This window comes from Hypanus sabinus, unplaced genomic scaffold (assembly GCF_030144855.1).
Source record: "Hypanus sabinus isolate sHypSab1 unplaced genomic scaffold, sHypSab1.hap1 scaffold_80, whole genome shotgun sequence".
Taxonomy (NCBI): domain Eukaryota; kingdom Metazoa; phylum Chordata; class Chondrichthyes; order Myliobatiformes; family Dasyatidae; genus Hypanus; species Hypanus sabinus.
The window spans coordinates 557,352-577,918 of NW_026781651.1; the positions used below are offsets into that span (position 1 = coordinate 557,352).

General features: G+C 46.9%; 1 pseudogene; it reads left to right on the plus strand.

Annotated features, from left to right (window-relative positions):
- Nucleotides 1-20,567, plus strand: part of LOC132390183 (zinc finger protein 721-like) — a 641,047-nt pseudogene that overhangs the window by 477,614 nt on the left and 142,866 nt on the right.

Here is a 20,567-nt window from a genome sequence, read left to right on the forward strand (position 1 = left end):
TAATTGTGTGTGACCGTAAATGAATCGGGAACAGCTTATTTATTCCCGCACGTCAGAAGCTCATACATTGTTTAATTTGCATTTGTCATGATGAAATCAATAAACTACTGTAACTTCCTGTCTTGGTGTCGGATTGAGTTTTATAACCATATAACCATGTAACAATCATAGCACGGAAACAGGCCATCTCGGCCCTCCTAGTCCGTGCCAAACTCTTAAACTCACCTAGTCCCACCTACCCGCTCTCAGCCCATAACCCTCCACTCCTTTCCTGTCCATACACTGGCCTCTACTACTTCTACAGGAAGCTCATTCCACACAGCTATCACTCTCTGAGTAAAGAAATACCCCCTCGTGTTTCCCTTAAACTTTTGCCCCCTAACTGTCAAATCAGGTCTTCTCGTTCGAATCTCCCCTACTCTCAATGGAAACAGCCTATTCACGTCAAATCTATCTATCCCTCTCAAAATTTTAAATACCTAGATCAAATCCCCCCTCAACCTTCTACGCTCCAAAGAATAGAGACCTAACTTGTTCACCCTTTCTCTGTAACTTAAGTGCTGAAACCCAGGTAAAATCCTAGTAAATCGTTTCTGCACTCTCTCTAATTTATTGATATCTTTCCTATATTCGCTGAACAGAACTGTACACAATATTCCAAATTTGGCTTTACCAATGTCTTGTACAATTTTAACATTACATCCCAACTTCTGTACTCAATGCTTTGAATTATAAAGGCCAGCGTTCCAAAAACCTTCTTCACCACCCTATCTGCATTTGACTCCACCTTCAGGGAACTATGCACTGTTATTCCTAGATCTCTCTGTTCCACTGCATTCCTCCATGCCCTACCATTTACCCTGTATGTTCTATTTGGATTAATCCTGCCAAAATGTAGAACCTCACACTTCCCAGCATTAAACTCCATCTGCCAACGTTCAGCCCATACTTCTAACCGGCATAAATCTCCTTGCAAGCTTTGAAAACACATCTCATTTTCCCCAACACCTCCTACCTTGGTATCATCGGCCTACTTACTAATCCAATTTACCACCCCATCATCCAGATCATTTATGTATATTACAAACAACACTGGGCCCAAAACAGATCCCTGAGGAACCCCGCTAGTCACCGGCCTCCATCCCGATAAACAATTATCCACCACTGCTCTCTGGCATCTCCCATCTAGCCACTGTTGAATCCATTTTATTACTCCAGCATTACCTAACGACTGAACCTTCTTAACTAACCTTCCATGTAGAACTTTGCAAAGGCCTTGCTGAAGTCCATACAGACTACATCCACTGCATTACCCTCGTCATCATTCCTCGTAACGTCTTCAAAAAATTCAATAAGGTTTGTCAAACATGACCTTCCACGCACAAATCCATGCTGGCTACTCCTAATCAGATCCTGTCTATCCAGATAATTATAAATACTATCTCTAAGAATACTTTCCATTAATTTACCCACCACTGATGTGAAACTGACAGGTCTATAATTGCTAGGCTTACTTCTAGAACCCTTTTTAAACAATGGAACCACATGAGCAATACGCCAATCCTCCGGCACAATCCCCGTTTCTATTGACATCTGAATGATCTCCGTCAGGGCTCCTGCTATCTCTACACAAACTTCCCTCAAGGTCCTGGGGAATATTCTGTCAGGACCCGGAGAGTTATCCACTTTTAAAGTTCTTAAAAGTGCCAGTTTTATCTGAGTTTTCTGCTGCCCCCGCACCCTCTGCACTGCAACGGGGGTCGGAGCTCCTCACACTGACACAGTCGCGTCTCAGCTCTAGGCTGAGGGAGGTCGGATGCCCAGGATCTCATCTCCACCAAAACCCCTTCCTGGCTAACTGACACCCTCTCGGCCCAACCCCCCGGGAGACAGTTAAAATCGACTGTAATATCAGACGTGACACCACTAAACTCCCTAGTACGAGAGGGACTGGGGATGAAATACCGGGGTCAGACACAGAGTGAATCTCCCTCCACACCGTCCCATCACACAATTCCGGGGTCAAACAAAGAGTGAATCTCCTTCTATACCGTCCCATCACACAAACCGGGGTCAGACGCAGAGTAAATATCCCTCCGCACACACCCCTTCCCATTCACTCAAACTATCCGCATTCCCAACGGGACGCACCCCTACCCATTCGTTTCCATCGTCCGAACATTTCAACTGGGCTCCACCCCTTTCTATTCACTGCCACCATCTGACTCCCAATGGCACCCCTTCCAGTTCATTTCCAACGTGTCTCTTGAACCTGGAAATTCCAGGCACTCCTGAATTCCGTGTTTGACAGAACTCAGGGCTGCGTTTAGGGAATTTGACGAGAACGCCGATGGTTTATTAGTTACAAGGAAAGTCGAGGGTCGTGAGGATGTTGACGACTTTGTAAAACTGACGAGGCTCTCACTTCTGGCGGAGACTGCGGATACGATCGAAAGGAAGGACCTTCGGCAGGTCTTCCTGCAAATGGGGTGGGGTGCATGAGAGAGAGGTTTATGGTTTCAGTGTCCCAACACGGGGTCATTCATTACGCCTGGTTCCCGGTGTCCAGGTGGCACACACGAACTTATACAGGGCACGGTTCCCGGTCTCCATATCCCAAACTGGAAATTTTGCCAGGCACGGTTCCCGACCTTTGTCTCCACACGGAAAATTTTACCGTGCACGGTGTCGGTTCTCTGTGTCGACAGCGGGAATAATACCGCACACGTTTCCTGGTGTCTGTATCCTCCTCTCTCCACGACACTCGGAGTGATGACGCGCAGGATTCGGAGATGAGGATGTCGGATCGGTCTCTATCGTTTGGGATATATTTATTATTTGTGATAAACAGTCCGCGCAATCGAGTGGAGGGTGGTCGAGAGTGTCTGTCCTGCGAGGGGCTCCTGACTGAAAACGGTGAATAAGGAGGGAATGACAGAAGGATTTAGAATGGTCACTAGGGAGGGAGTGAAAGGTTGACTGAAAATGGTCTCCAGGGAGAAAGTGATGGGCTGCGTGACAATGGGCCCATGGCGGGGGCGAGGGGCGGAATTAAGATGGCCGCGGTCACCTTGTTCCTCATGACCGGCAGAGAGGGAGTGATACACTGACAAGGGAGTGGGAGAGACAGGCAGAGTTAAAATGACCGACAGGGTGGGGATTGTGCACTGACTGAAAATTATCACGGGGGGAGGGAGTTAACACCAGGAGTTATGTGCTGATTAAAAATAGGTTTCCGGATTAAAACCAGAATATAAAATTAATACCAGCGGGAGAGTGACGCCCCGATATAACATTGTCAATAGGGAGGCAGTGAGGCGCGCTTTGAAAATGGTTTCCAGGGAGGGAGGGAGGGATGCACCGAGAGAAAATGGACACCAGGAGGTGACAAGTTAGAGGGAGAGGCGGCCAGATCTAAAATAGTCCGTGATTCCTTTGTTATAATGGCCGACGGGGAGAGAGTGATGGACAGACAACAGAGCGGGAGAGTCACACCGGATAAAATGGCCGAAATGGAGTCAGTGGCTGATTGTGAAGAGAGAGGGGGTAATGGGTCGAGGTAAAATGATCTATTGCTCTGACATAAAATGGCCGCTCCTTCGCTTAAACTGTCTGACGGGGCAGTTTCCGGTTGTGATGTCTTGTTGAAAGTGAGCGCCGGGAAGGGAGGAGGTGAGACGTCGATTGAAAACGGCCGTCAGCATCGTTAATTTTGTTGATGAAAAGGCAGAGATGTAGGACATCCCGTTCGGCCGGGTTGAAACGGGACCAAGGAGGGAGCGACGCCTTGGATAAAATGAACGGCGGAGAAGGACTGAAGGACTCGTTGAATTCAATTAATCCCACTCTGCAAAAGTACATTTCAGGGAGGTAGCGCCATCAATTTGCAGGAGAATCCCGGTACTTCCGGGAAAGCTGGGATGTCTGCAACAGAGTAGCTCCTTCGCATCTAGCCAGTTAGTTTAAATAACGTTAGCTATGCTAATGAACGAATGACACATGTTAAACTCACTTCAGCAGTGATTTAACCCACCATGGGCAATAGAAAATCACTGTTGCGGACGTGCAGCGAGCAGCACTGTCAGTATTTTTGACCTCTATTAGGCAGGGGAACACTGCAGTGTAGTCTGGGGTGAAGTACGTTTTGTATTTTCTTGCTTTGGAACACTCTGCCATGGTTCTCTCTCACTCTCACTCTCTCTCTCTCTCTCGTCGATTTCCGGGATACTGTACATAATTAGCGGGCGTCAGGGAGCCGCTATCAACAGGCAGGAGACTTCCGGAAATTACCGGGTGAGGTGGGATGTCCGACGCTTCACTTGAAATGGCCGCTGGGGAGGGAGTGGCGGCTTTGGTTGAAGTGAGCACAAGAGAGGGAGGGACGCGCTGATTTAAAAAGGGCGAATCCTTGGTTAATGTGCCCGCCAGGGATGGAGTGAGACATTGACTTACAATGGCCACTGTCGCACACAGAATCTCTGGCGAAGATTGCAACCATGGATGCAATCCCGGGATCGAGTGTCTTATTGATTGCACTAACAGCATTTTAATTTGTGTTTTATATAGTCTTGGGCATTGCATATATGTTTTAATTCACATCGTGTTGTCATTGAATAAACTAATGTGTATATCTCAGATATTCACACATACACATATACATGTGGGTTTTGCGGAGGAGGGGAGAGGAGTTTGGGAGGAAGAGGAGTGGACTGATGAGACTGAGCGTGGCGAAGTCACTGACTCAATAGGGGACGGAAAGGCGAGGGGCGAAAGTTCCTGTCACAAACTGGTGGCCGACATGGAGAAGATAAAGACGGGGTGAGGAGGAGTGAAACGATAGGAAGGGAGTGGGAGTGATGGGACTGGGAGGGAAGGGAAGTGATGGAACGTGGGGGGAAGGGCAGTAATGGGATGAGAAGGTAGAGGATTTAAAGGGACGTGAGGAAGTGCTCTGATTGGACAAGGTGGGGAGGAACAGGATGGGGAGTGTGGGGGAGTGACTTTTTCAATAGTGGAGAATGAATGGGTGGTGTTATTTCCTTCGCAAATAAAACGAGCTGCAGGAAGGGGGGGGGCGTGGACGGGGAAAGGGGGAACAGGGTGTTGGGACGCGGTCAGGGCTGATGGAATGGAGAGGAGTGTCTCAACGGAGGGAGAGAGGCCAAACAAAGGCAGGAATGGGCGCGGGCTTGCCGAGGTCTATAGGTACGAGCTGGTTTGCAGGGGGAGGGGTGAGAAGGAGGGATCAAACTGAGGAAGGGGGGGGGAGAAAGTTAAGGTGATGAGAGAAGACAAGATGAGTAAAACCATCATCGCCTCCTGGTCTGTCTCCCGACTAGGTCTCTCCCTCTCCCTCACTGGCCTTTCTCCCCGTTTCAGTCTCCTCCCTTCCCAGTCGTTCTCTCGCCGTCTTCCGAGATTATCTCTCTCCCCGATACTCTCTCTTTCAAAGTTTAAAGTAAATGTATTATGAAACTACATCTACGTCACTATATACAGCTCTGAAATTCAGTTTAGAATCATAGAACAGAGAAACACAGAAATCATACATCACTATATAGGCCCTTCGGCCCACAAGGCTGTACCGAACATGTCATTTTCTTGCAGGCATAGACAAAAAAGCAACATAAAATAATTACCATCATAGAATCAATGATATGTATCTGCTGATGGTAATTAGGCAGGGTTTTCTTCCTTCAGGGTCCTTCTCCACTCTCTCCTCACCCCCGTCTGTCTGCCTCAGACTCTTTACCCCAGAGCATTTTGTCTCCCTTTTCTCTCTCTGCCGTCTCCCTCTCTTTCCCCCCATCACCTGAACTGTGACGTAGAGTGTGAGAAGTGTGGTGGGGGTAAATCTCTCTCTAACTCTCTCTCTCTCTCTCTCTCTCTCTCTCTCTCTCTCTCTCTCTCTCTCTCTCTCTCACTCTCTCTCTCTCTCCCCCTCTCTCTCTCTCTCTCTCTCACACACACACTCTCTCTCTGTCTGTCTGTCTGTCTCTCTGTCTCTCCCCCCGTCCGCCTTCTCCCTGATGTCGCAGTCCCTTTCTCCCAATCCCAAACCCCAGACTCTCCCATGGGAGGAAGTGCTAGGAGAGAGAGAAGGATTGTTTTCGAGAACGATTTGGAGGCAGTGAGAGAAAAAAAAAGAGAGGGGCATTCAGACAGGCAGACAAGTACGGGAGAGAGACAGAAAAGTAAACAGAAAGCAAACCCAAGGGGGAGAGTGAGAGAGTAAGTCCGAGAGACCAATGAGTAAAACCGAGAGAGGGAGAGAGAGAGAGAGAGAGATGGAAATCCAATGAATAATAGCGAGAGAGAGAGAGAGAGAGAGAGAGAGAGAGAGAGAGAGAGAGAGAGAGAGAGAGAGAGAGAGAGAGAGAGAGAGAGAGAGAGAGAGAGAGAGAGAGAGAGAGAGAGAGAGAGAGAGAGAGAGAGACAGAGAGTAAGAACAAAAAAAGAGAGCGATAGTTAAAGAGAGAGCGAGGGAGAGATACAGAGAGAGACAGTGAGTGTCAGGATGAGTGTCAATCGGAGACGAGATGTGGACGGAACAGCGACGCGTGAAAGGCTCCATTCAGAGCAGCAGAAACTCGCACCGCAGCTCGGGAACAGGAGGAACTGGCGAACGGAGCGAGAATGGGAAACTTCCCATGGTGCTAATTTGGTGACTGTGTTTGTGTCAGAGAGAATGGAACTTCCCAATCCCCTGTCTGAGTGTGTGTAGCTCCCTCGCCCTCTTCTCTCCTCTGTCCACACGCCTCACTTCCTCCATCTCCCCCATCCTCCTCACCCGTCACCATCCTCACACAGCAGTATGTCAGTAAATCTCCAGAAAAGCTCAATACTGAACACCAATAGAATAGTCTGAAAATTCTGAGCAATTGAGAAATGAGTGTGCCCGGATCACTGGTTTTATCAGCTTGAGCCGAGAAAAGCAAAATAATACGTATTGACGAGTATAACACACATATCACATAATATCCCGGTCTGAAACCGATCTGGAAAACTTTACAAAGGAAAATAAGGACTGAAATGAGGAGTTTTAGAATATGCCATGTGCACTCGAACCCATTTACGTTAACATCAACTAGAAAAGAAGGATAAAGAGAAGTTGATATAAATACTTCACACAACAGTCAGATAAAGCTTCTAAGGTCATATTTTCATCAAATGAAACATGATGAACCACGCCAACGAACATAGACTATTGTGATAAGAAGTACACGGAACTGATATTAAATGAAAGCACAATGATGAATAATGAGGGAAGTATCACGACAGTAGAAGCTGTAAACCAACGGAAGAACATGAACTCCAGACCCGGCAACATCCTTGTAAATTTCCTCAAAAATATATCATACTTCAGAGTGACATCCCATCCCCTGTACTTAACTCGTTGAAACATGAAGGCCAATGTGCCTAAAGCTTTCTTTACGGCCCTATCTACCTGTGACGCCACTTTCAACAAGTTATGGACCTGTATTCCCCGCTCCCTTTGTTCTACCGCACTCCTCAGTGCCCGACCGTTCAACCTCGCCTGGTTAGTTCTATCGAAGAGCAACTCCTCGCATTTGTCTGCGTCAAATTCCTTCAGACATTTTCAGCTCATTTCTCCAGCTGGTGCGGATCCCGATGTAAGTCATTGCAACCTTCCTCGCTGTCCTCTACACCTCCAATCAGGTTGTCACCCGCAGATTTCCAGTAAACCACATTATCATTCAGATGGCTGTTAGAGACGAGAAACGAAAACGTACCCAGCACTGCTCCCTGCAGCACTGTAGGAGTCACAGGCCTCCAGTCAGAGATGCGACAATCTCCCTCCACTCTCCGGCTTCCACTACAAAGCCGATGTCTGATCCCATTTACTACCTCATTGTGAATGCCGAGCGACTGAACCTTCGTGACCAGCCTCCCGTGCGGGAGCTTATCATCTGGTTACTGACGCGGACACGATCACGGGGCAAACATCTTTCACCAAAATTTTGCTTTAAAGGGCAAACTCATAAAAGGTGCCATACATTACTATAAATACAATCGCGTCCTGTTTTAGAGTCAGAGGCCGGCAATAACATGACGAGCGATCCAGTATCGCGGGTAGGGCAATCCATAATACCTGGGACAGCACACCAGGACACCCGGTCGTGCGCAGGAAATAGAGGTGAGAATACGTGTGGAATTCGGAGATAGGTATACGAATAATAATCGCTATAAAAGCAATAATAATAGAAGTAGTAGCAATACTTGAAGAATTCCTCCAAAGTATTGCCAAGACCGTCGAAGTGTCACCAATGTAGATCGGGTCAAATGTGTTATATGAATCCGGGACCGCTTTGAGAAGTGAAATGAAGACGATACTGAGAGTCAGGCCGTTACACTCGATCACTTGTGAGGGGACGAGACGTTTCACGTCGCTCCTGTTCGGTGGGGAATTTGTTTGGGACCAATGACCATCACTCCACTAGTTACCAGGTTGTTAGAGAGAAGAGAGAGAACAGACATTTCAGTCAAAAATTTAATAGGTGTGAACCCGACTTTCAGTGGCATAAGGAAGGAGCAATGGGATCAACATGCACGAAACAGCGCCCCCCTAACGCCTTCACCGGCGTCCTGGGGATGTTAACCAGGCCAGTCTGACAAAATCACCAAGCAATTACGATCAACAGATCGCTTGTGGTAGCCGAGGAAACCACCCACTGGACCACTCTTACACCACCAACTACCGTGTGGTCCCACTCCCTGACTTCGGGAAGTCTGATCACCTGGCTGTACTTCCGCTACCTGAGTATATGCCGAGACTGAAGACCGCAGCGCCAGTAGTGAGGACCAAGAACGTTTGGACCAGGGAAGCGCAGGAGCGCCCAGAGGACGGCTTTGGATCGGTGGGCTGGACTGTATCCAGCGATTCATCTTCCAACCTGGATGAGAATGGTGTAGTTCTTACGGACTCCATTAAAACCTGTGTGGATGAGTATGTTCCTACAGAATTACTGTACAATCCCAAACCAAAGGCCGTGTATGAGCTAGAGAGTACGTCGTCTGCTGAAGTCTAGATCTGTGGCATTTAATTCTGGCGACCTGGGCCTGTACCAGAAAACCAGGTATGATTTGCGGAGGGCGAAGCGACAACTTCGAAGGAGGTTGGAGGCGACATCGGATGTACGACAACTCCGTCAGAGTTTACAAGACATGACTTCCTACAAAGCGAAACCCGGAAGTATGAATGGCAGCGACATTTCACTGCCAAATATACCAACGCCTTCTCTGAGCGCATTGAAAGGGAGAATATAACTACAGCTGTGAAGATCCTTGTTGCACCCGGTGACGCTGTGATCTTCGTCTCAGAGACCGATGTTAGGCTGTCTTCAAAGAGAGTGAATCCTCGCAAGGGGAATGGTTCGATGGAATTCCTGGTAAGGTTGTGAATTCCTGGTAAGGTTGTGAATGTCTGTGTCAACCAACTGGTGGGCGTTGTCAAGGACATTTTCAACCTCTCACTGCTACGGGCGGAAATTCCCACTGCTTCAAAAACAACAACAAATATACCATTGCCTAAGAAGAATAATGTGAGCTGCCTTAATGACTATCGCCCGGTAGCACTCACATCAAGAGTGATGAAAAGCTTTGAGAGGTTGGTCATGACCAGGGTTATCTCCTGCCTCAGCAAGTAACTGGACCCACTGCAATTTGCCTATCGCCACAACAGGTCAATGTCAGATGCAATCCTAATGGCTCTTCATACGGCTTTAGACCACCTGGACAATACGAACACCTGTGCAGGATGCTGTTTGGTGACAATAGCTCAGCATTCACACCATCATTCCGCAATCCTGATTAAGAAATTACAGAACCTGGCCCTCTGTGCCTCCGTCTGCAATTGGATCCTCGACTTCCTAACTGGAAGACGAAAATCTGTGCGGAATGGTGAAAATATCTCCTCCACGCTGAAGATCAACTTTGGTGCACCTCTGGGCTGTGTGCTTAGCCCACTGCTCTACTCTCTGTACACCCATGACTGTGTGGTTAGACGTGATTCAAATACCATCTATAACCTTACTGACGAATCAACCATTGTTGGTAGAATATGAGATGGAGACGAGAGGGCGCACAGGAACGGATATACCAACTAGTGGAGTGACGTCTCAGCAACAACCTGGCACTCAACGTCAGTGAGACGAAAGAGCTGATTGTGGACTTCAGGAACGGCGACACATAGGATCAGATACCGATCCTCACAGAGGGATCAGAAGTGGAGAGAGGACTAGTTTCAAGTTCCTGGGTGTCTGCTTATCTGAGGACCTAACCTGGTCCCAACATATCGATGCAGCAATAAAGACGGCAAGACAGAGACTATACATCATTTTTAGTTTGAGGAGATTTGGTATGGAGGGTTGTTGAGGGTGGTGGAATGCGGTGCTACTGCACAGGACCGAAAGAAGCTGCAGAGTGTCGGAAATTTAGGCAGCTCCATCTTGGGTAATAGCCTCTAAACTTCCCAGGACATCATCTTGGAAAGTGTCAGCGTCCATTATTTAGGACCCCTATAACCCAGGGCATACCTTCTTCCCATTGCTACCATCAGGGAGGAGGTACCGGAGCCTGAAGCACACACTCAGCGATTCAGGAACAGCTTCTTCCCTTCTGTCATCCGATTCCTAAATGGACATTGAGCAGGTGCTTACTATCTCACATTTTTATCATGTAATATTTCTGTTTTGCAAGTTTTTTAAATTCACTCTACACCCAATGTAATTAGTTTACTTATTTATCTACTTTTGCTATGTTATGGTTTGCTTTGACCTGCTGCTGCTAAGTTAACAAATATCACGGCACATGCCGGTGTTAATAAACGTGATTTTGATCATGAGAATATCTGTTTGCGTCCGGTACTGCAACGCTCCGCGGAGAGCGAAGGACATGTCAAGACACAGATGAACTCATGGTTCTTCACTGGAACCAAGAAAGAGGTCAGTTTGTGCCACTGGACACGGAGTCCTGAGGTCAAAAGAATGGAACTGTCCCAATGCAAAAGGTTTTGTAATTCAGAAACTCTACCCCATATGTTTCATGGACATTCTACTGTATTATGATGATATGAAAATTGGCCATGAAACACTTGAAAAGGAGCAGAAAGACGGACGGCAAGGAATAATAATGCTCTTCGCTCGCTCGCTCTCTCTCTCTCTCTCTCGCTCTCGCTCTCGCTCTCTGTCCCTCTCTCCCTTTCCCCTCTCTCCTTCTCTCCCTCCCTCTGTCAGTCTCTTACTGTCTCTCTCTGCCTCTCTATCTGACTCTCTCTCTCAGTCTCTCTCTCTCTCTCTCCTCCCCCGGCTCTTCCGCTTCTGTCCCTCTCTCGCTCTCACTTTCTCTCTCTTTAAGCCAAATACTGTGTACGGAGTTCTATGTTCTATGTACTCATGCCAACCTGCTTTTCGATCACAATATTCAAAAGTCAGCTTTTGAAACATATAGCGCTTTTCTTTAAATGAGCTTAATGATAGAATCTGCACGTTTTGTTCTAACCTTATCTTCGAATTTTACTCTCAGTTTTTTTTTAAGAAATCTACTGAATATTTTATAAATAAATTGTGAACATATAAAACTTCATACATCGATATTATTTGACAACACCTCCCCACACCTGCTGTTCAGGTATGCAAAAAGGGTTAACTGCATGTGTCATTTCATTAAATGCCGATACCGTCATTTCCACGGAGGTTTTCAGCGTCACAAGGGAGTTTCCCTCTCCTATTAATAAGCATCTGAATCACTGAGCTCTCACTGAACAGCCGCTCCGGCACTCACAGTGATTCGCCGATCCACACAGCGGGACAGAGAGAGCGCGCTGCAGAAGGAAGGTTTGCTGGTTCCGGAATGGATCAGAGTCCGGGAACAGCAGAGTGGAGAGTGATAGAAATTCCGAAGAATTTCTTCTGGGCTGCTCAGTTTATCATTGTTAATTATGAATGGATGACCCTAGACCATCGAATTACGTATGCATTAATAATAATTCAAATGATTTACTTCCCTGTCCTCGCTATCGTTACTCTTCCCGGTAAGTCTCTCTCTAAAGCTCAACTATGCAACACTATTAAACTGTTTTCTAATGTTTATCGCCCATTTGAAATCATTGCTGCTGTCGCACAATGCAGATAAGACATTTTGAAAGATTCAAATTCTGTAGCGATGCTGTTCCCTGTGACTCCCGGCACTGCGCAGGTCGGTGATGTAACCGGTAAACTCTGTCCAAACGTTGCACACATCATGTCATGACCTTTGATATTTTGCCTCTGAAACGTTGCTTCTTTCCTGTCGCTTCATCTCCCTCAAGAACATCAGCTGCCGAATCAAGTTGCTTCCAGACCTTGTGTTTACAATGCAAATTAATTTTCCAAACACAAATATTTGGAAATATAATCCGAATCCGCAATATTCTCGCAGCCAACTGCCCTATTGACTAAGCGCCAGCCACAAATCTACACACTAGCCACAAATCGGACAGATTCTTAACAGAAATCGCTTCCTGATGTGTGTCACTTGAATATTATTTTTCTCCTCCTCGCAGTGACCCTGGTGACGATTTTAATCCTGTCCAGAGGAAAATGCGGTCTCTCCAGAGTTGTCACTCTCTACCTGGTTGCCATGGCAGCGGCGGATCTTATGGTCCTTGTCCTGGACCTGATATTGAGCAAGATTCCGTATACTTACGCGCCAATGGAACTTATCCTCTGGCCTACAGATGCACCAGTGTGTAAAATCCACGCCGTCCTGCTTTACGCCGCCACCGATTGTTCGGTCTGGTTCACCGTCACTTTCACCTTTGACCGGTTTGTGGCCATTTGTTGCCAGGAGCTGAAAACAAAATATTGCACCGGGAAAACTGCGGCTGTGATTCTGGGGACAGTGACTGTGATCAGCTGTTTAAAGAACATTTACTGGTACTTTCGGCTGTCAGGGCATTATACATGGATAATTGCTCCTTTTATTTGTATGGACAACGTGTATTATTTGTCTTTTTCTGTATCAATGCCAATAGACTTATTTTATTACCTTCTCACCCTGTAATCCCATTCCTGCTGGTTCTCCTGACAAACGCATTAACCGTCCGGCATGTTTTAGTCACCAGCAGAGGGCGCAGGAGACTCCGGTGTGCTGACAAGTGACAGGGTGCCGGGGACCCGGATGATGCAGAGCCGCAGGAAATCCCTCGTTTTACTGCTGATCATTTCTGGCAATTTCGTCCTGCTGTGGGGACCGTTCACTGTGTATTCTTTGTGGACCCGACTGTCATTTGCCTCTGCGGCGAATCTTCCTCCGGATTCTCTGCGAGAACTGGGCTCGATGCTGCAGCTTCTGAGCTGCTGCAGAAACACGGCTCATTACACCGTCACCCAGACCAAGTTCAGGGAGCAACTGAAGGACGCGATAAAATATCCCCTGGCTCTCATTGCTGCGAGGATGTCATGAAGTAATGATGTTTCCCTGCCTGGCTCAACTAATTCACCACTCATTGCAGGCAAACTCTGCACCAAAGGGGACCCGTGTAAATACGTGTTCGTCTCATTCGTCACTCGCTTTACTATCGCGCATGATTCCTCACTCCAGCTCAACTGACGACCCTTTCAATCGTTTCTGTTTTCTGCATTCACCAGTGTATATTCCCCTCTCTTCCCGAGTGGAACGACCTACGTTTGTCAGTGTAGATAGCGCCGCCCTGGTGACCCACAGTTCTGTCTTGCAAGGCCCACCGTCCACCTGGTGCGGATGCACTGCCCCGCTCCAGCGTGCGATTCTGTGTTCCCGAAACCTCTCCTGTTCAGTGGTCCAGTTCCCCCAGTTCGCAGTTCGAGACTGGAGATCGTGTCCCGGGTATCGGTGACCGAGACCAAGGATTCCAGAAACATCTTGCAATCTCAGTGTTAACCGGAGCTTGAAAAGTCGGTGTTAGCTTGGTGCAAATGCGAATGTCAGTCCGCAATGTGGGATGCAATTGCTGTAGTTTTTTATAAAGCCTCGGTTTGGTCGAGGGGGAAGGCGTGGACAGACACGTCGCCGGATTCCAATGCGAAAGAAACGCGGGGGAAATACAGCGCACATACTTTGGTGTTTTACCGATAGGGATTGAGAGACTGTAAACTCTGGAACTGCGCGTTCGTTCAGACTTAGCACAGCCCTAATGCCATTGGCGTGTCTTTCAAACTTTCCTGACTTCCCCAAATCTATCAAAGTCATTCAGAGTCATTGGAACAGCCGGTAAAATGGGCTGAGAAGTGGTCGATGTAATTTCATTCAGGGAACTGCGAGCTGTTGCGTTAGGAGGATTAACACGTTGAATGTTGGGGAGCGATCAGTGCAGTGGAACAGGGGGATCTGGGAATGGAGATCCATAATCTCTCGAAAGTGGAATCAAAGTTCGACAGGGCCGTAAAGAGGGCATTTGGTACATTGACCTTCAGAAGTTAAGGTATTGGGTATCGGTGATGAGATGTTATGTTGAAGTTTTATGACGTCGGTGAGTCCGAATTTGGAGTATTGTATGCAGATCTGGTCACCTTTCTGAAGGAACGATATCAATAAGATTGAATGAGTTCATAGAGATTTTACGAGACTGTTGCGGGGTGTTGATGACAGAGCTATAAGAATAGGTTGAACAGGTTATCGCTTTATTCACTGAATCAGAGTAGAAAAACGAGTGATCTGTCCTATCACTTCAACATGGAGTAAACAGAGCGATCGCGACTGCTGGTGGTGCATCACTGACGCTCTGGTATTGTCACTGTGTATTCAGACCGGTCACTGACCACAGGACAAGGCTTCTCCCTCAATATCGGCAATCGTGTTAGAAATGTTTCTATCAGGTCCATGAATATCCGCACAGATCATCCCATTGCTCATTCAGAACTTCCCTCACTAAACTAACACTGCCGTTACATTTCCTATCCCAACTCGGACACAGCAGTGACGTTCATATTTCAACTCGCCTATAATAATACCCCTTAATCATCGACCACGGGCTGTGCCTGAATATCCGAGCACAATTTTACATTTACTTCTAAATACCCAACCCCTATTCTGCATATTAAATTGTGAATTTTCCATCAAGAGCCGAAGTGTACAACCACGGGATGAACTACTCAGTTGTGCGTTTGCGAAAAATCAAATTAAGACAAGTTATTAAACGATCTCCAATTAAAACACGAATCCCTATGTTATTCCAATCTCAGGATACGTTAGAAATCACCGGTTCAAAGTGAGTTTATCATCAAAGTCCGTATATGTTACCATATCCTATCTCAAGATCTTTTTTCTTTTCTGGCTGTTACAGGAGCGGGTGGAAGAGAAGTAAACTATTTTCCCCCAGCTGCTACACATAAGCAGATAGCCGCTGCCAAACAACTGAGAAGGTGCGTTTTAAAGATTTGTGAATGTGAGTCTGTACGCAGCAGGGAATCAAATCGAGGCAGATCTGCAGACGGAGAAGGACGTGAATCAGTTCCGATGGGATCGTCACAAACTCTCCAGTCGGCATACTGACCGCGTGTCTGTGACGTCCTGGAGAGACACCGCCAGGACTGAAGAGGTCAGTAGACCTGAACACAAACTGAATGGCATGCCAACATGTTAGAGCCCTCAAAGCCGTAATTTGGACATTCAAAAAGACACTTCTGTTCAATAAACAGAGCAGTCTGTGTTTTATAGACCTTCAAAAAGACACCAGTTGAATAAACAGAACTCTTTATAGACACCGCAGCGCTGCTGAGGAGAATAATGGGGACACGACTTTTTCCATTCATCCCGCCCCTCCCCCACCTGATTAGCTTTATCTGTCGCCTTCTATCTTTTATCACCTCCAGCTCCATATTCCAGCTCGATCCTCCATCATTTCCAGTGTGATCAGACCATTACATACAGGAGCAGGAGTAGTCCTCTCGGCCGACCGAGTCTTCTCTCCCATTCTATCATGGCTCATTTAAAACTACTCTTAACCCCATTCTCCCGCGTTCTCCCCGTGACGTGGCATCCAGACTAACCAGGAACCAACCAATCCACGCTTTAGTATACTCAGTGTTTTGGCGTCTACAGCCGTCGATGACAACGAATTACACAGGTTCAACACCATCTGGCTGAGCGTCTCTACTCTAAGTGGACGTCCTTCTGTACTGACGCTGTGCCCTCTGGTCCTGTTTCCACAGTTACTCCATCTAGTCCTTTGGGTATTCGATAGATTTCCATAAATCCACCCTCCTTGTTCTGAACTCAGGCGAGTACATGTTCAGAATCTTCAAACTCTCCTCATCCGTTCAGCCTTGTATTCCCTGAATCATTCCCGTGAGCCTCCTCTGGACCTTATCCAATACCCGCACCACCTTTCTTAATGAGGTGTCCCAGACCGATCACAATACTCCGTGCTGTCTGATGAACGCGGTGAAACACCCGCTGAAACGGTTATCTACATTCGTTAAACCATAGAGCGACAAGTTGATTTCTGCAGTAGGATCAAGTCAAACACCATGTTTCCTCCTTAATCTATCCACCTGCCGATATGTGGAATCACGGTTAACAACTGAGCTCTCTGAAATGCGCATGCGTTTAGTGGTGATATAGTTCACTCGCTGTCTACCCTGTAGAGATGAAATGTGCCCGTCATCAGATATGTAATATGTAAGGATCAGTTCAGCTGTTCACACGGATGGTCGCTCTGTAGAACAAGGGAACTGTCGGTGACGGGTCACTCGTGTCCCACCCGTTCTTCCTTTTTTTAAATTTTCATTCTCTCCATTCGGTCTCATTCTTCTATCTGATTATATTCACGGTGTTCCAGTCAGAATAGATCAGCTCCCTTTTCTCCATTCTCCTCGCTGTTTCTCATTTTCCTATTTAGTGACGCTCACGGTGCTTTACTCCGGGCTGGACCAGTCAGAGTGGATCAGCTCCCTTTTCTCCATCCTCCTCGCTGTTTCTCATTTTCCTATTTAGTGACGCTCACGGTGTTTTACTCCGGGATTGTCCATTCAGAGGGGATCAGCTCCCTTTTCTCCATCCTCCTCTCTGTTTGTCATTTTCCTATTTAGTGATGTTCATAGTATTTTACTCCGGGCTGGTCCAGTCAGTGCGGATCAGCTCCCTTTTCTTTCCCTTGTCTCCAGTTACTGTTCACCACAAGGAGAAACACCACCGTACCTCGTGTCTGTGGATTCGAACACGGTATCTTCTCACATTCATCATCTGATGGGTCTTCCACCCGATCGGAGTTTCACCACAAGGAGAAACAACACAGTACCTCGTGTCTGTGGATTCGAACACGGTATCTTCTCACATTCATCATCTGATGGGTCTTCCACCCGATCGGAGTTTCACCACAAGGAGAAACACCACAGTACCTCGTGTCTGTGGATTCGAACACGGTATCTTCTCACATTCATCATCTGATGGGTCTTGCCCCCAATCGGAGTTTTACAACACCATTGAGGTAGAGTTGGGACGACGGGTAACTTTCAGGCGCGAAGGGATTCATGCCACCACTTTGTCCATTCTCTTTATCAGTCTCTGTCCTCCTGCAGCCGCCCTCCTTAAAACAACACTTGCTGCTCATCCACCTGTCTACGCTTAGTCCGCAGTCTTTGCTACAGGGCCATCAATTTCATCATCGTTAAAAAGCGGTCCTAACACACCCTTGTGGAACACTCCTAGTCTCGGGTAGGCACCCCGAAAACGGTCCCTTTGCTTTGTCCAACGCTTTCCCTGTTGTCAGCCAGACAATGCTCTATGTATGCTACTGCCTTTCATGTAATACACTCGGCAGATTCATGTGCGGAATCTTGTCAAAGACCTTCTGAAAATCGAAGTGCACAACGTCCACCGATTCTCATTTGTCCATCCTGCTTGTTATTTGCTCAAATAATTTCAACGGGTTTGCCAGGTTCCCTCAAGGAAAACTGTTTTTGTCACGTGGTTTCAATTATCCCCAAAACCGCATTCTTAACAATCCACTCCAATATCTTCCCAACCACTGAGGTCTGACTATCCAGCTAACTGCCCTATGATTTCGTTTCTGAAGCTTCCGTCCCTGCCTGAAGAGTCATTTGGTATTCTCACTCCTCTGCAACCATGCCAGAGTATATTAATATTTGAAAGATGATTACTAAAGCACCCACAATCCCGTCAGCCGCCACTTTTAAAACTCTGGGGTGTCTTCCCGTCATTTCAAGGTGACTGATCTACCTTCAGACTTCCTTAGTCAAAGCAACCGCCCTCACTTCTGCCCCGGACACCCTCGAACTCTCAGCACACTGTCAGTGTCTTCGACAGTAAGGACTGGTGCAAGATACTTGTTCAGTTCGTCCGCCATTCCCTTGAATCCAGTTATTATCTCTACAGCGCTATTTTCCAGCAATGTTTACACTCCCATGTTTTTTCACTATATATATATATATAACCTGCATGATTGTTGATATTATTGGCGTGGTACCCTTCATTGTTAATCACTCCATCCCTCTCCTCTTATGACCATCTCCAAAGGAATCCCACCACCATGCATATCTTCAATTCACGTCCCACCCCCCGCCACTTTCTGTTTTCCGCGGGGATCGCGCCCCACGGGACTCCTTTGTCAATTCGAACCTCTCCATGGATCGCCCTCCTGGCGCTTTTGCTTGTAAGCGCAACAAGTGGCAGAGCTGCCCCTACACGATGTTTGTACATCCCAGTGTCCAACTCGGACGTTGTGCTGACGTGGGGGTATGATTGTGCACGGTCATTTTCCACAGGGAAATGTTGCCATCATATTCCTAGGATCTCAGCTGGTATCTGCAGCTGCTGTGGGCCTTCTTTACACGTGGAGATAGTTCCTATAAATTCAGCTCAATACTTATTCAAAGTGACGATGGGTAATTGCATAAGGAGAGATGGGAACAGATAATGTGACCTTCATTTGAAAGGGGCGTGGTTAAAGGAGCTGGTGCAGATCACAAACAGAGGCTGGTTCTGCTTGGTTTGAATGGGCTGATATTGCGTGATGACATTAATTAAAATTGATTATAAATTCCTTCCCCAGGACGCAGCCCATTGCCACAGCTGATCCACCTAAGATCTTTCCTCGAGCATTTTGAATTTTCTGGGGCCTATTATAGATTTCACAGGTCGTTTCCCAAAAAGAATCAGATATATTGTCACTGACCTGTCTGTCGTGAAATTATTTGTTTTGCGGCAGCAGTACTTACCGATGTGCTGTTTGTTACAGGAAGTTGCCAGACTGAGAAAGATGGAAGACAGAGGCAACACCTGGTGACAAGTCACAAGAACACTGAGCACCAGGGAGACACGAGGCACTCCAGATACAGAAACCCAGATCAAATATAACATATTGATGCAAGGCGTCAGCGTGTCAGAGAACTACTGTGTACGGAGAGGAATGAACGGTGAATCTCTTCCCCAAGCATTTGAACAACCAATATCAATGAGACTGAGTAGAAAGAGGGACGATGGGCTGGGGAAAGCGTGAATTCCCTCTGGATATCACTCCTGGAGGTAAATCCCCCAAAGCTCCCCTCCAAGTACCTTGCGTTCTGAGGTTATCATCCGGGATCCCTCTTTCAGTTTAGATAGGAACATAATAAAACAGGTGCATTTGTCGACTATTCAGCCTCTCAAACCAGTCCTGACAGTCGATACTATCTATGGATCTTTACCATCTCTCAACATCTCTCCAGTTCCAGGCCCACATTGTTCTAAACTCCCCAGTCTTTCAAAATGTATCCCCTTCCTTATTATCTACAGCCATTGACCTAATCTCAGCGAACCTCTGAGGGAGAGAATTCCAGATATTCACTCTTTTCCACGAGAGGAAATTGCGATCGACGTCAGTTGTCAATCGGCCCCATTATGTCCGCTTGTTGAAAGTTCTATTGCAAATAGATACAAATCCCTTCGGTGGGGTAAGTGGAGATTACACGGAATCCCCGGGAACTCAGATATTTAACCCGGGTGTTCCAGTTTCCTCAAACATCCCAAATATATGTGTGATTTTGGTTTGTTTTATGAGTCTCTTTAAATGCAGGTGAGCGGCAGGCCGTGCATGAGAACAAGTGGGAATGTAAGGGGAGTATGAAGGGCTGGGGCATATTTAGTTTTAAAATAGACTTTGATGGCTGGCAAGGAGTTAATAGGTTGAAGAGCCTATTTTCGTGCTGTGTGTTTCTCTGCCTCCCTCTCAACATCTACCCGGCTGTGTCCCCTCAGGTTCTGTCTGGTTCAAATAGGTCACCTCTCACTCTGTAATCTTTAGCCTTTTGTGACAAGAACACACCTTTGATCGAGGAATTCGCTGAGATGATATGTTCTGGACAGTAAACGTGAACGTATTCTCTCTGAAATAGGGAATTCAGAGCCGTACACCGTGGTCGAGTTGTGGCTGTGTTAATACTCTGCACACTTGTATTTCTAAACTCCAGCCCTGTTGTAATAAATACTACAGTGTTACTTGCTGCGTTAACAGTTTGATGCACCATCATACATACTTTTCTAAATCTCACACGTAAGGACATCCCAATCCCTTTGAATTTCACTTCTGT